At 47.4% G+C, this 13139-nt stretch overlaps 1 pseudogene; it reads left to right on the forward strand.

The window, feature by feature from the left end:
• Positions 1–3806: 3806 nt before the first annotated feature.
• On the forward strand, positions 3807–12615 carry LOC142451505 (U11/U12 small nuclear ribonucleoprotein 25 kDa protein pseudogene; annotated as a pseudogene).
• Positions 12616–13139: the final 524 nt, after the last annotated feature.

The following is a 13139-nucleotide window of genomic DNA, read 5'->3' on the forward strand; positions in this document are numbered from 1 at the left end:
TCTGTCCCCTGGTTCTAACAGCCCAAAGGGAGGGGCTGTTTGCTCCTGTCTTCTCAGGTGAAAGAGAATGCAAATGGAACTCTCTTCAGGAAGAAAGACATGACAACCACTGGTGTGGCATGGGGAGTGGAGAGAGGACCCAGAGACCTTGAGGGGCAGATGTTGACAGAAACCTCAAAAAGACCCTGCCTCCTGTTGCAGACTGTAGTAGTTACAGAATCTGTTGTCTATTTGAGGATTAAGAGTGAAGGGGTGGAGTCTAGCCTGTCAATCAGGTCATAGCCAATGAGACCTCTGTGTGGGCATGGCCTTCTCCTAAGGATTCTGGGAATTCCTGTATTCCTCCTTGGAAGCATTTATAGCATTATCTCTCTCTTGACTCACTCTCTGGGAGACATTGCAACTGATAAGACACATGGAGCTACCTAGTGCCCTGAGCTTGAGGAACCACATAGAGACCCCTGCCAGTGCTGAGAAGCTTACACCACCACTGGATCCACAAGACTTCCCACCCACTGGCCTGTGATCTTCCTGCATTTGGCATCATTGCATGTGTTTCGTGAGTCTGCAGAGGACTTTATAGATTAGTATCAGACATGTGGCCTAATATTGGATTTATGGACTTGATCTTGACTGGGCTGGGATGTTTTCTCAATATTCAACTGCTCTTGTATATAAAACTCTTTCTTATACACATATGAGTGTTTATGAATTTGTTTCTCTAATCCACCCAGACTAATGCACAGACATTTCAGAAAGACTTGTGAGCATGGCCATTGTTGCCTTTCTGAAACTTACAATTTCTGCCACTGCTCCTGCCACCATAAAGACACTCTAGGCCTCTATCAAATGAGTTTATTCGTAGTCTTATCTACTCTAGGCAACTCAGGGGAAGGTGGACAATAACCCGGAGGGGAAGATGGCCAAGCTGCAACAAACCATCCACTGTTTAGGAGCTCCAATCATGGATTTGCAGCAGCAATTGATGCTGAAATGTGACAGGAATATTACTGATTTCTGTGTGACCCCTTTACACAGTGGTTCTCAACCTGTGGGTCGCGACCCCTTTGGGGTTTGAATGTCCTTTTCACAGGGGTCGCTTGATTCATAACAGTAGCAAAATGACAGTGATGAAGTAGCAACAAAAATAAGTTTATGGTTGGGGGGTCACTACCACATGAGGAACTGTATGAAAGGTTCGCAGCATGAGGAAGGTGGAGAACCACTGCCTTAATAGTATCATGAAAGCTTACCTGCTTGGTCATTAATTAGAAACCATTTGCAGGGTTTTAAGGGAAACATCTCATTAGATATCAAACAGCTAAAAAAGGAGATCTCCTATGCTTAAGGCTGAATCCAAAGTCTCTGACATAGGCTAAACTCCAGATTAACTTTTTTGTTTATTGTTACCATTTCGATCTTTGCAACCACTTGTTATTTCTGCAGAAAGCTTCGGAGTGTAAAGTAAAAGCCATGTCCTTATGCAGTCCTTTCGAATTAAAAAAGAATCATTTTATTAGGGGCTCATACAACTCTTATCACAATCCATACATACATCAATTGTGTAAAGCACACTTGTACATTCATTGCCCTCATCATTCTCAAAACATTTGCTTTCCACTTAAGCCCCTGACATCACCTCCTCACTTTTCCCCCTCCCTCCTCACTCCCGCTCCCTCATGAACCCTTGATCATTTAGAAATTATTATTTTGTCATATCTTACATGATCCAATGGGGAGAACTGTGGTCCGCTGAAGACAAGGTAAGGTGTACTTGGCCATATTTCTACGCTAGCAACCACAGAACTGGCAATCTGGTCTCAAAACCTATTTTGAGGAAGCTCTCCATTGTTGTGGGATAGCAATGTTTTCAAATGCACATTCTTCAGGCTGAAAATGCGCCCTCACCCACTCACCTTTAAGGAGCAGTCATAAAGGAGCCACCCTAATAGATCAACCATCCCTGCGTCTGGCTACTCCACTATGGCTGGAGGTTATTTGTAGATAAGAACAATCAGATTCTATAGCCAACCAATGGTAAAATATAATAAACTCTGTTTTGACATCTCTTCCTGATACTGATCAGCCATGACTGTCCCTGGGGAGCGCTCAGGGATACCTGAGGTCAACTAGCACTAGGTCAAGTCGCTGAGTCTTTGCATTGTCTGTTTATTATGTTATGTACTTATGATATTGCACACTGACTATGTAATGTGCTGACTGTTTGCTGTGTAAACCTTTGGAAAGACCCGCAAGCCACATTATTATAAATGTCCTTTGGAAACTACATTCTCTCTCTTGGTCCTCACATAAGAACAAGAAGCCCTGTGCCCCACTGTCTACCTGTCTTTACTATTTTCCACAATCGCAACATCACACCTGTGGACCCGTTAAACTGTGGGGACCCCCTCACCCTGCAATGGTAGATAGAGAGTGCTTGATTGACCATGTAGATGATTATGGTGCAGTGAGTTACTTGAAATGGCTCTAGTAGCTATAGCCTTTGTAATCCCGACTGCAGGACTGAGTAGCACTACGCACAGGTGGAGGTTAGGGGATTGGATAGCTTGCTGGTAGTCGTAGTAAGGTACATGGCATCTTGAGGGTGGGAACATGCAAATAGGATGTATGAAGCCCTAACATGGACCATTGTGACATCCCAGTAAATTTCAAATGAGCCACCTCAAAAGTGCAAAGGGGCTTTCACTACCATCAAGAAAGAAGAACCAGGAATGGACCTGGTCCTGTGCATCCCGAGATCCCTGTGTTGACCTCCTGAACCAGGAGACACCAGAGACAGTAAGAAGCCTCGGAGATATGGCCAAGAGCTAGAGGTGAGCAGCTTCAGATGTGTCTTCCTGGAGGAGATGGCACTTACTGTGTGCAGTCACTCTTGCTCAAGCAGGAGAGAAACCAAAGGGCCACGGATTGAGGAGCAAAAGAGGTTCACAGCACTTGCCCAACAAGTCAGGGGCTTGAAGACCTGAACATGTCTGCAAGCATGACTGAGAGGACGCTGTCCTGACCCAAGAACTGGCTCCTGATCATTCCTGATCTGAAACCCCCTAATCATGAGTACTGTCCGGGAGTTCTGTGTAGCCATGGCCTTGGATCACTGACTCCAGCAGAGAAGTACAGAGTGCCATGCAACAGATGGTTAACATCAGAACTGCTAATGAAGGTTGGAGGGTGGATGTAAGGCTGACCTCAGAGGACTGGCCTTGAGCTGATGTTGAGTTTGATTCTACCTCCTCTTTGTGAAGCCAGAGATCAGATGTAGCCCCCAACCCCCCCAGCCTATCTTTTTGCTTGGTTTTGCTGTTCGCGACATTAAAAACTGCCCAGGCTAGGGAGAATGGAGACTCCCTCAGGAGATATTAGCAGATCTTTAGGGCCACAGGGGCTGGGGGTGATAGTGAATTATTTCACTCTGCAGTTCAGCCTGCATACGGAGGGCATCGATGCCATGGCTAGCCGGAGAGGAAAGCAGGCTGGAGGGACCAGAGGTCTCTAAGTTGAAGAACAGGTTGACTGGGCCAGGCAAAAGTTAGGAAGCTAATATGGCGGTGCTGACCACACGCCTACAAAAGCACTTTGCGTGCATTTTCTTCCTGGAAGAATGGCTTATTTCCTGCTGCTGCTGCTGCTGTTAGGTGTCCTTGGGCCAGTCCTGACTCATAGTGACCCTGCGTACAACAGAATAAAGCACTGCACAACTTGCGCCAGCCCCACGTTTATTCTGATGTCTGCGGCCATTGTCACAGCCACTGTGTCACAGCCCTCTTTTTGGCTACCCTCTAGCAAACATGGCGTCCTTCTGCAGGGCCTTGCCTCAGCTGACCACGTACCCAAAGTGCTTGAGACAAACTCTCACCTTCCAAGGACGGTTCTGGCTGTGCTCCTTCCAGGACAGATTTGTTGGTTCCTTGGGCAGCTGGGTTAGTCTGGGCAAGCTAGGGAAACAAGTCCACAGAAACTCAGATATGTGTAAGCGAGAGTTTTATATAAAAGGTAAGTGTGCATTAAGGAAGCATCCCAACGAAGTGCTGTCCAAGCCCCATAAGTCCAACATTAGTCCTTATGTCCGAACCAATCTACCAAGTCCTCCTCCATCTCACAAAATGCATGCAATGATGCCGACTGCAGGAGGAAAGTGGAATCAGTGAGTGTGTGAGCATCTCGGCACTGGCAGGGGTCTCCACACGGCTGTTCCAGCACCCAGGGCTTCATCGGGGTAGGTCCATATGACTTCTCTTCAGGGATGTCTTGCAGGAAGTGAGCCTTGCCAGATGAAGCAGGGAACTGGCTAAGGCAACTGCATGCTGGCCTGACCATCAGAAAGCAAGAGACCCAAGAACTAGAAAGGCGAGGCTCACCCAGCCATTTATCTCTCTACCCTCCAATTAACCCCACGTGTGTTTATCGGCCAGGTTGGCACCATAAACCTTAACCATCTCAGCAGTCCATAGCACTATCATTATTCGTTGCCAGCACCATAATTCAAATGCACTTACTTTTCTTTGGTCTTCCTTATACAAAGTCCAACTTTCCCATGCATATGAAGTGATTGAAACTATGTGGCTTCTGGGGGAGTGCAGCAGAACAGCAAGGGAATGGAGTGGCAAGGACCCCAGGGAATGCTGAAGGTGGCCTTTGGGGCCAGGGCGTGGTGCCCCAACAGACTGGACTGGAAAACACTCCTAAAGGCCAACAAATGATCCTTGAACTAACTACAACCTTTTCTTTCTTATTGTGTTTTGTTTTGTTCTTTGTCAGTGGGTTTGTTGTTGTTTTTTGTTGTATATTGCTGCTTGGTTTTGCTCTGTCTTGTTTTTGTGCATGTTATTATCTCCGCAGGTCTGTCTAAATAAGATAGGCTGGGTGGACTATCTGGAGGGAAAACAATGGGACCTACAGTTCCAGGGGGAAATGGGACAGGGGGAGGTGGGGGGAAAGGAAGTAGTGTTAACAAACCCAGGGACAATGAACAACACGTGATCTAAATTGGTGGTGAGGTGGGTGTGGGAGGCCTGGTAGGGCATGATCAAGGGTAAGATAATGAAGAGGTATAACTGTAACCCAGGTGGGGACAGAGCATGATATTGGGACAGGAGGAAAGTCAAGGGAAATAGAAGAAATAGCTGGGAGGCAAAGGACATTTATAGAGGTCTAGATAAAGCATATACATATGCAAATGTATTTATATATAAGGATGGGGAAATAGATCTATGTGCCTATATTTATAGGTTTAGTATTAAGGTAGCAGAAGGACATTGGGCCTCCACTCAAGTACTCCCTCAATGCAAGAATACTTTCTTCTATTAAATTGGCATTCTATGACACTCACCTTCCCGACAAAACTGCTCAAGACAAAGTGAGTGAATAAGCAAATGTGGTGAAGAAAGCTAATGGTGCCCGGCTATCAAAAGAGATAATGTCTGGAGTCCTAAAGGCTTGAAGATAAACAAGTGGCCATCTAACTCAGAAGCAACAAAGCCCACGTGGAAGAACACACCAGCCTGTGTGATCACGAGGTTCTGAAGGGAACAGTTATAAGGCATCAAGGAACAAAAAATCATATCATTGGGTACACACCTCCATGGTATGATCGCTGAGGACAAACGGGTGCATAAGCAAATGTGGCGAAGAAAGCTGATGGTATCCGACTATCAAAAGGTATAGCGTCTGGGGTCTTAAAGGCTTGAAGGAAAATAAGCAGCCATCTAGCTCAGAAGAAACAAAGCCCACATGGAAGAAGCACACCAGCCTGTGTGATCACGAGGTGTCGAAGGGATCCGGTTTATAAGGCATCATCAGAACAAAAAAATCTTATCATAGTGAATGAAGGGGGTAGTGCAGAGTGGAGAACCAAAGCTCATTTGTTGGTCACTGGAGATTCCCTTGCAGAGGGGTCTAGGGGAGGAGATGAGCCAGTCAAGGTGCGATAAAGCACCAATGAAAAATACAACTTTCCTATAGTTCCTAAATGCTTCCCCCCTCCACCCCCACTCCCACTATCTTGATCCAAATTCTACTTTGCAAGTCTGGCTAGATCAGAGGTTGTACACTGGTACAGATAGGAGTTGGAGGCACAGAGAATCCAGGGTGGATGATACCTTCAGGACCAGGGGTGTGAGGGGCGATACTGGGAGGGTAGAGAGAGAGTGGGTTGGAAAGAGGGAACCAATTACAAGGATCTACATGTGACCTCCTCCCTGGGGGACGGACAACAGAAAAGTGGGTGAGGGGAGACATCGGCCAGGGCAAGATATGACAAAATAATAATCGATAAATTATCAAGGGCTCATGGGGCAGGGGAGAGCGGGGAGGGAGGGAATTAAAAAGAGGACCTGGTGCCAAGGGTTTAAGTGGAGAGCAAATGCTTTGAAAATGATGAGGGCAATGAATGTACAGATGTGCTTTACACAATTGATGTATGTATGGATTGTGATAAGAGTTGTATGAGCCCCTAATAAAACATTTAAAATAAATAAATAGTAGAAATAAAGTAAATTAAAAAAGAAGAAAACACTGCCATCAAAACAGAAAGAAAGAAGAGAAAGAGAGAAAGAAAGAAAGAAAGAAGAGAAAGAGAGAAAGAAAGAAAGAAAGAAAGAAAGAAAGAAAGAAAGAAAGAAAGAAAGAAAGAAAGAAAGAAAGAAAACCAGCAGGGGCAGTTCTCCTCTGTCCTGGATTTGATGGCAGCAGGTTTTGAGTTTTGATATGACCCCGTGAAAGGGGCCTTGGAAACCCGATGGGGCAGCGCTACCCTGTCCCATACAGCTGCTACGAGCTGGACTCAGCCCAATGGCAGTTGGTTCATGATTCCATAAAAGGTCTGGTTGGCACTAAGCGGCACACTCTTCCAAGTGCTCTGTGGCTTTATGGCAAATATTTCTTTTACAAATTTTCCTTAGGAACTCGGGAGGCTTTACATCCCATCCAACACTTAACAGCAACACCAACACTGTTGCCGTCCTGTCCATTCAGACTCGTGGATTGGACTCATGGTACACAGTGGTACTGAACCCTCTCATTCCCAAGAGTGTCCTCTTCATGGAAACAGATTACCACGTCTTCTCCCACAGAGCAGCTGGTACACTCCAACCTCCGACAGCAGGGAGAACTTACCCACTGTGCCCCGGGGTTCTTCCCCAGATTATAAAACCCCAAATGCCCTTGAGTCCATGCTGACTCAGAGCAACCCTATACGACAGGCTAGAACGGCTCCCATTGGTGTCTAGACTGTAGCTCTTTATCGGAGGAGACAGCCTTGTCTTTCTTCTGCGGAATGGCTAATGGTTGTGAACTGCTAACCTCACATGTTGGAGCCCAATGCATAACCACGGTCACATGAGGCCACCTCCAAACTATAAAGTGTGTGTGTGTGTGTGTGTGTGTGTGTGTTGGTGCGTGGTGGCGGGGGAGGGGGGAGGAGTAAGACCACGATAGCAAAAATGTGGGCTGACAGGTTAAGTCCTTGTATTAGTAGCCGACTTTATTTCGCCAGTGTTTCCTCTTGTTCAAACAAATTGCACAGATGGGACTGGCTGCACTGGTCAGTCAGCTGGCACCATTCATCTGTGCTCAAAAACAAGTACGATCGCAGCCCTTGTGTTTTCAACCAAAGGATTTCCCATTTCTTTATTGCTAAGCGTTGGTGACAATGAAGCTGAAGAGGTTCATCCTCTGGGACCACAGTTAAGCATCGGTTCCCATAACCTGAGAGGCGGGATGGAATTCTAACTGGGGGCCGTCTCTTTTCACAGTCCTAACGTGAGCTGCTTAGCTGGACAGGCAACCAGGACAGAGACAGGGATTTAGGAAGCTGTATGCGGACTCACACGAACCCTGTCCAGGAGTTATTTCTAGCAGCAGAGTAAGTGGATCTCACTAGAGTGCTGGCTTTCCTTCTGTTCAGTGGCAAAGCTGAGAGTTTTGCCAAAGCATTTTCTTTCAAATGGATTTAAAATAGACCAAAATTGCCAGAAAACTTACAGTGCGTAATAACCAGAGGGTGAGCATTTTGAGGACTGTATTTATGGAGCTAAAATAATTTGCCTGGTGGAAAAAATACATTTCATTCTCCTCTCACAAATATCTAAGGAGGTGAGTCTGGACCAGAATGAGGTCTCACATGCAGAGGCTATGAGGCTCATCATTAAAGGCACCCTTTGCATCTGGTCTCATTGCACATAGTAGGGAGGTCTGGGCATCAGAGTCAGGTGAATCCAAACCCCAAACCAAATCCATTGCCACAGTGGATTTCGACTTAGAAGGACCGTGCAGGACAGAGTAGAACTGCCCTCTGGGGTTCCAGGGCTGTGATCTTTACACAGGTGGACGGCTATGTTTCTCTCCTACAGAGACTTCTTGGCTAACATCTGAGTGTTTAAGTCCTGACCCTGCAGGGCGCCTTCCGAGTCGGGAAACCACATGTGAGGCTGTGCATGGTCTTGCTGTGTATACATTTGTTGGATGAAGATCCATCATACCTGTCTTGTAGAACTGTGAGAACTATATGTAGTGTCTAAAAAGTTCATGCCTGGCATAATGAAAGTGCATAATAAATGGATCGTTTGTTTGTAATTATGTTTGTTTGGTATCAGCTATTAGAGTCATAGAATGAAGGATAATTGTGAGAATAAGGTGATATCCATGTCAGACACAGTTTACGGAGTGAGCAAGATACAGCCAGGCAGAAGGTTCTGAGGCCTGAATTACTTTTCCTTTTGTGAACAGTAAGATTTCAAGTTCACTTACGTTCATGTAAATGAACAGCTTTCTACAAAATTCAATGATACCTCAGGTGTCAAGCTCAATTCATTCCAAATTCATGTTCAAAGACCCAAAAGGTGGAGGACTGAACATTTTTTCCCCTAAGAAATCATGGAAAAGCAAATCATTGGTTCTGAGGCTCCAAAATTACACTTATGTCTTGGTTTTTCCGGGCCTTTAACACAAAGTTAACAGTCCTAGGTTATAGAAATACCCCTAAAACATCTAAGCACATTCACTCTCAAGACACAATGCAGTAAATAAATGAGCTTAATTTTCATTAGGCTTTGTGGTTTAAAAACCAGTGGGCACATTTCCATGGGCTTCACTTGAAAATCCCCGCTAGCTTTCCCTCAGACAACAGGGTGGGCCAGCCTCTCCTCAGCTGTGGCCTGGCCATGCCGTTTCCACGTTACTACCGAAGGTCCTTTGGGGCATTTTCCGCAGTGAAGCCTGGCTACCCTGCGGTTGAACGCTTGCTGCGGACGAAGCCCTCAGCCTCCTCCTCACACTCAGCAAAGGCAGCCATTCCGGCATGGGACAAGGCCCCGCCCTCCGGGCCTCACTACACGGGGCACGCCTGCCCTCTGGGTGAAGGCTTCACCCCAGCATGGCTGGATGGACACTTGGGCTGCTGGGCACTCCCTCCCCCACCATTTTCATTAACTCTCTGAGGAGGCTTTCAACCTTCCTGCAGCTCACTGTCTGCTGCACGCTCTCCCCATCCAGTGGTTTCTGCCTTATCCAAATTCATAGTAACTTGCCTACCTCTTTGAAGGTCTGAGCTCTTGCGTTCATGGTTAACAATTACACACCTTGGGCTACATGAGCCTCTTAAATCACAACCCTCGGCCCCGCCCTCGCCCTCCCTCCCCCCGCCCACACACACACACAAAGTTGATGCTGACTCTCACTGGCCGTTGAGTCAATGGAGATGCAGGGACCCCGTGGGTTTCCCAACTGTACTGTTTACCGGAGTAGAAAGCCCGGTCTTCCTCCGCAGAGCTGCTGGTGCTTCTGAACCGCAGACCATACAGGCCACAGCCCAATGCGTAAGCACGACACCACCGGGGCTCCTTGCTTAGCTATGCTGTCTGTAGGCCCCAAGTCACACAAGCAACAGCCGAATTCACCTTTCACGTGCTTTAGTTCTTTGTCACAGTTTTACTCTTAGCTTTACATCCGGTGTCACTACCTTTTGTCTGAGCTGTGGTTATGATATTTTACCCAAGCAGAGCCCATACAAACCTACAGTGATGAATATTTTCACCCACTGGCACAAGCAATATCCGTTGTCTGAATGAGCCAGATGCTTGGACCTGAAGTATCACCCCTTTGTGTCCAAAGTGAAACTCGATGCGTGACTCACACTCAGCCTGTACAGGTTTTTTGTTCAAGTTGGAGCTTTGGCTCAACTATGGAATGGCCAGCAGAATTTTGCTGATTGAGTAATGGAGAGTTCGAGCTTGGAGCGGTTACCCAGTCGAAGCATCACAAGAATACCTTGCTAGAGAAAGGACGCACTGCTCCAATGGAGGCCGGTGGAGCACCAGAAACGATGGCTCTTACTCACCCTTCACACTGGAGCTGAACCCACGCCCAGAGACCACCTCTCAGGCAAACAGTGCACAGCAGCACCAGGGAGGCGTGGGCTCCTTAGAACAATCGGACGCACAGACCGAAGGGACAGCAATGGCTCCGAAACTGTGTTCAGAAGCGGGAAGGGCCAGGAGGTGGAACACTGGAAAGCAGGGAGGAAGTAGGCAGTGTGAGGGGATTGTAACTCGGGAAAGGAATCCTTGGTGGGAAGCTAATATGATCTGTAAACTTTCACCTAAACCACAAGAAAGAGTTCCAAAATACTGCGCTCTCACTGGGTCTTCACATTACTGCGTATTTTTAACTGAGCTGCAAACAGGCAGGTCGGTCACCTTCCAGTCATTGTGGGCCTCGGTTCGCGGGAACTTTGGCCCGAATGCCCCAGCACCGAGCCCACAGAGCAGCAGGGTCTTTGCGCCATTCTTTCCCAGAGTCTACTTGCCTTGGGTTTTCATACTGAGACTGTGGAAGTGACACTTACTGAGCAGCTTTCTCTTGTGCTTTTGTTGACATTAGACTGCTATGCGTTTTCAAGCCTTCAATGACCCGAGCAGATAAACAAAATCAAGTTTCAGTTATGTTAAGTCCTTTGTGTTCCATAGCAGTACCCAAGAGAACGGCTTGTGACGGGTCAAGAGTGCAAGGAAAGCTCTTATGCAATGTTTGCCTCACTCTCTGTTCAAGTACATACTGTGTAGGCATTCAAAGGGGACAGCTTGAGGATTAGAACATTAGGAACAGGATGTGTGTGTGTGTGTGTGTGTGTGTGTGTGTGTGCGCGCGCACGCACGCGCACCAATAAAATCAGCACTGGGTGCACTGACTGAAGATCTGCAACAAGCAGTAGGAAGACACAATGGTACATCAGCCACATACTTTCAGTTATGGAATCATATCGTGCCCCACTCTTTCTTCGGCTTTGGCACAAGCTGTCCATTGGGCTGCGATACTCTACTCATATTTTGGAGTTCAGCTCAGATGTTACTTACTCAAGGAAACCTCTGGCATCCCCATCTTCTTTCCCACGGGGTAAGATACAGGTTACATCTCCTGATTCCCTCCTGCTATGAAGAAGGGTGGATTAACCAGTAAACGTAATGTGCACAGGTTTGCACTGAACAGGGTAAACGTAAGTGTAGTTAACTGTGCTTACTTGCTGACCTGTGATGAACAATTACACACACATACACATCTCTGATGTGGTGGAGACAGGTGAAATTGTACTCTGGTGGGAAGGTACAATTGGACCCATGTGTGCCTTCCTTATTGAGCAACCCAGGTCAGATTGTGAGGGAGAAGCCTTCAGATGGCATGTGACACAAGTGTTTGAGGGAGCTTCAGAAAGGCTGTGGAAACATGAAATCAAAAGATAAATTTTTTAAAAATATAAGCTTCATTTCTCAAAATAAGCCCCATCAAGGTCATGACACATACCGGCCATTCAGTCCATCCCTTAAAAAAAAAAAGGTCCTAGGAATTTAGCCATGCCAATGGTGTCTATTTTTTACATTAACCGAAGAAAAATGAGTCCCTGTTAAAGCTTTTTAAAAGTCTAAGAAATAGACAGTTTCCCGGCGGGAGCACCCGGACCCAGACTGCCGGGATCCAGAGCCTGGCGGCAGACGCGGACCTGGAGCGGGCAGAGGCCGCGGCGCGGCCCGAGGACGATGAGGACAACGACGAGGCACTGCCGCACTCGGAGGTTACTTTAGAAGAGGTCAACTCCCAGATAGCGCTGGAGTACGGCCAGGCCATGACAGTCCGCGTGTGCAAGATGGACGGAGAGGTCATGCCTGTGGTCGTGGTGCAGAATGCCACGGTCCTGGACCTGAAGAAGGCCATTCAGAGATACATGCAGCTCCGCCAGGAGCGAGAAGGTGGCATCCGGCACATCAGCTGGTCCTTTGTGTGGAGAACCTACCACCTGACCTTCACAGGAGAGAAGCTCACGGAGGACACGAAGCAGCTCCTAGATTACGGCATCCCGAATCGGGATGAAGTCTCTTTCATCAAAAAACTGAGGCAAAAATGAACACCCCCCCACCCTAACCCCTGCCAGGACAACAGAGGGGTGGGGGCTAAGCGGGTCACTGCCCTGGTACTGCCTCCTTCAGACACCAGGTTACAGCCTCCCCTGCAGGCTCTGCCTCCTCCATCTGACAAAATCAGCCCTCATGCTTCTCTTGTTCACTCGGCCCGGCCCCCCACCCCCTTCCAAGACCTAAACCTGGCACATGTGGACCCCACAGGGCTGTGTATACCCTGTATACAAAAAAATCTATATAGGTTTCTTTGGTGTTAAAGTAAAAAAAAAAAAGTCTAAGAAATAAAAGGCAATCAGAAGGGGGGAAGTCAGGATAGGAGGTAGAAATCTAGTGATGTCCCATTGGAATGCGCAGACAGCTGCCCTTTGTGAAGAGAACAGCCAAGAGCCTGGTCTAGGGGAAGGGCTCTGGTGAAGCTTTCCCAGGCATTTTTCCTGCTAAGACTTTGGCTTATGTTCTGAAAACACTGTCACATGAAGCAGATGCTATCATTTAGCCCTCCAGAGAGCCAACAAGCAAAGTTCCCCGAGCACCCAAAAGAACTGCAGCTGTGACGTTTGCTTTGGACTCGTCCGCTTCTGTGCGGACCCGACCACTGCTACACACTGGCAGCCATGGCTTTGACCGTGCTTCGACTTCAGGATCACACTGGTAAAGCCGTGTTTCGTCTCCTGTTGCAAGTCTTCCAAGAAATGCTTCAGGATCTCGATCCCATGT

The sequence above is a fragment of the Tenrec ecaudatus genome, chromosome 6 (genome assembly GCF_050624435.1).
Source record: "Tenrec ecaudatus isolate mTenEca1 chromosome 6, mTenEca1.hap1, whole genome shotgun sequence".
Classification (NCBI taxonomy): domain Eukaryota; kingdom Metazoa; phylum Chordata; class Mammalia; order Afrosoricida; family Tenrecidae; genus Tenrec; species Tenrec ecaudatus.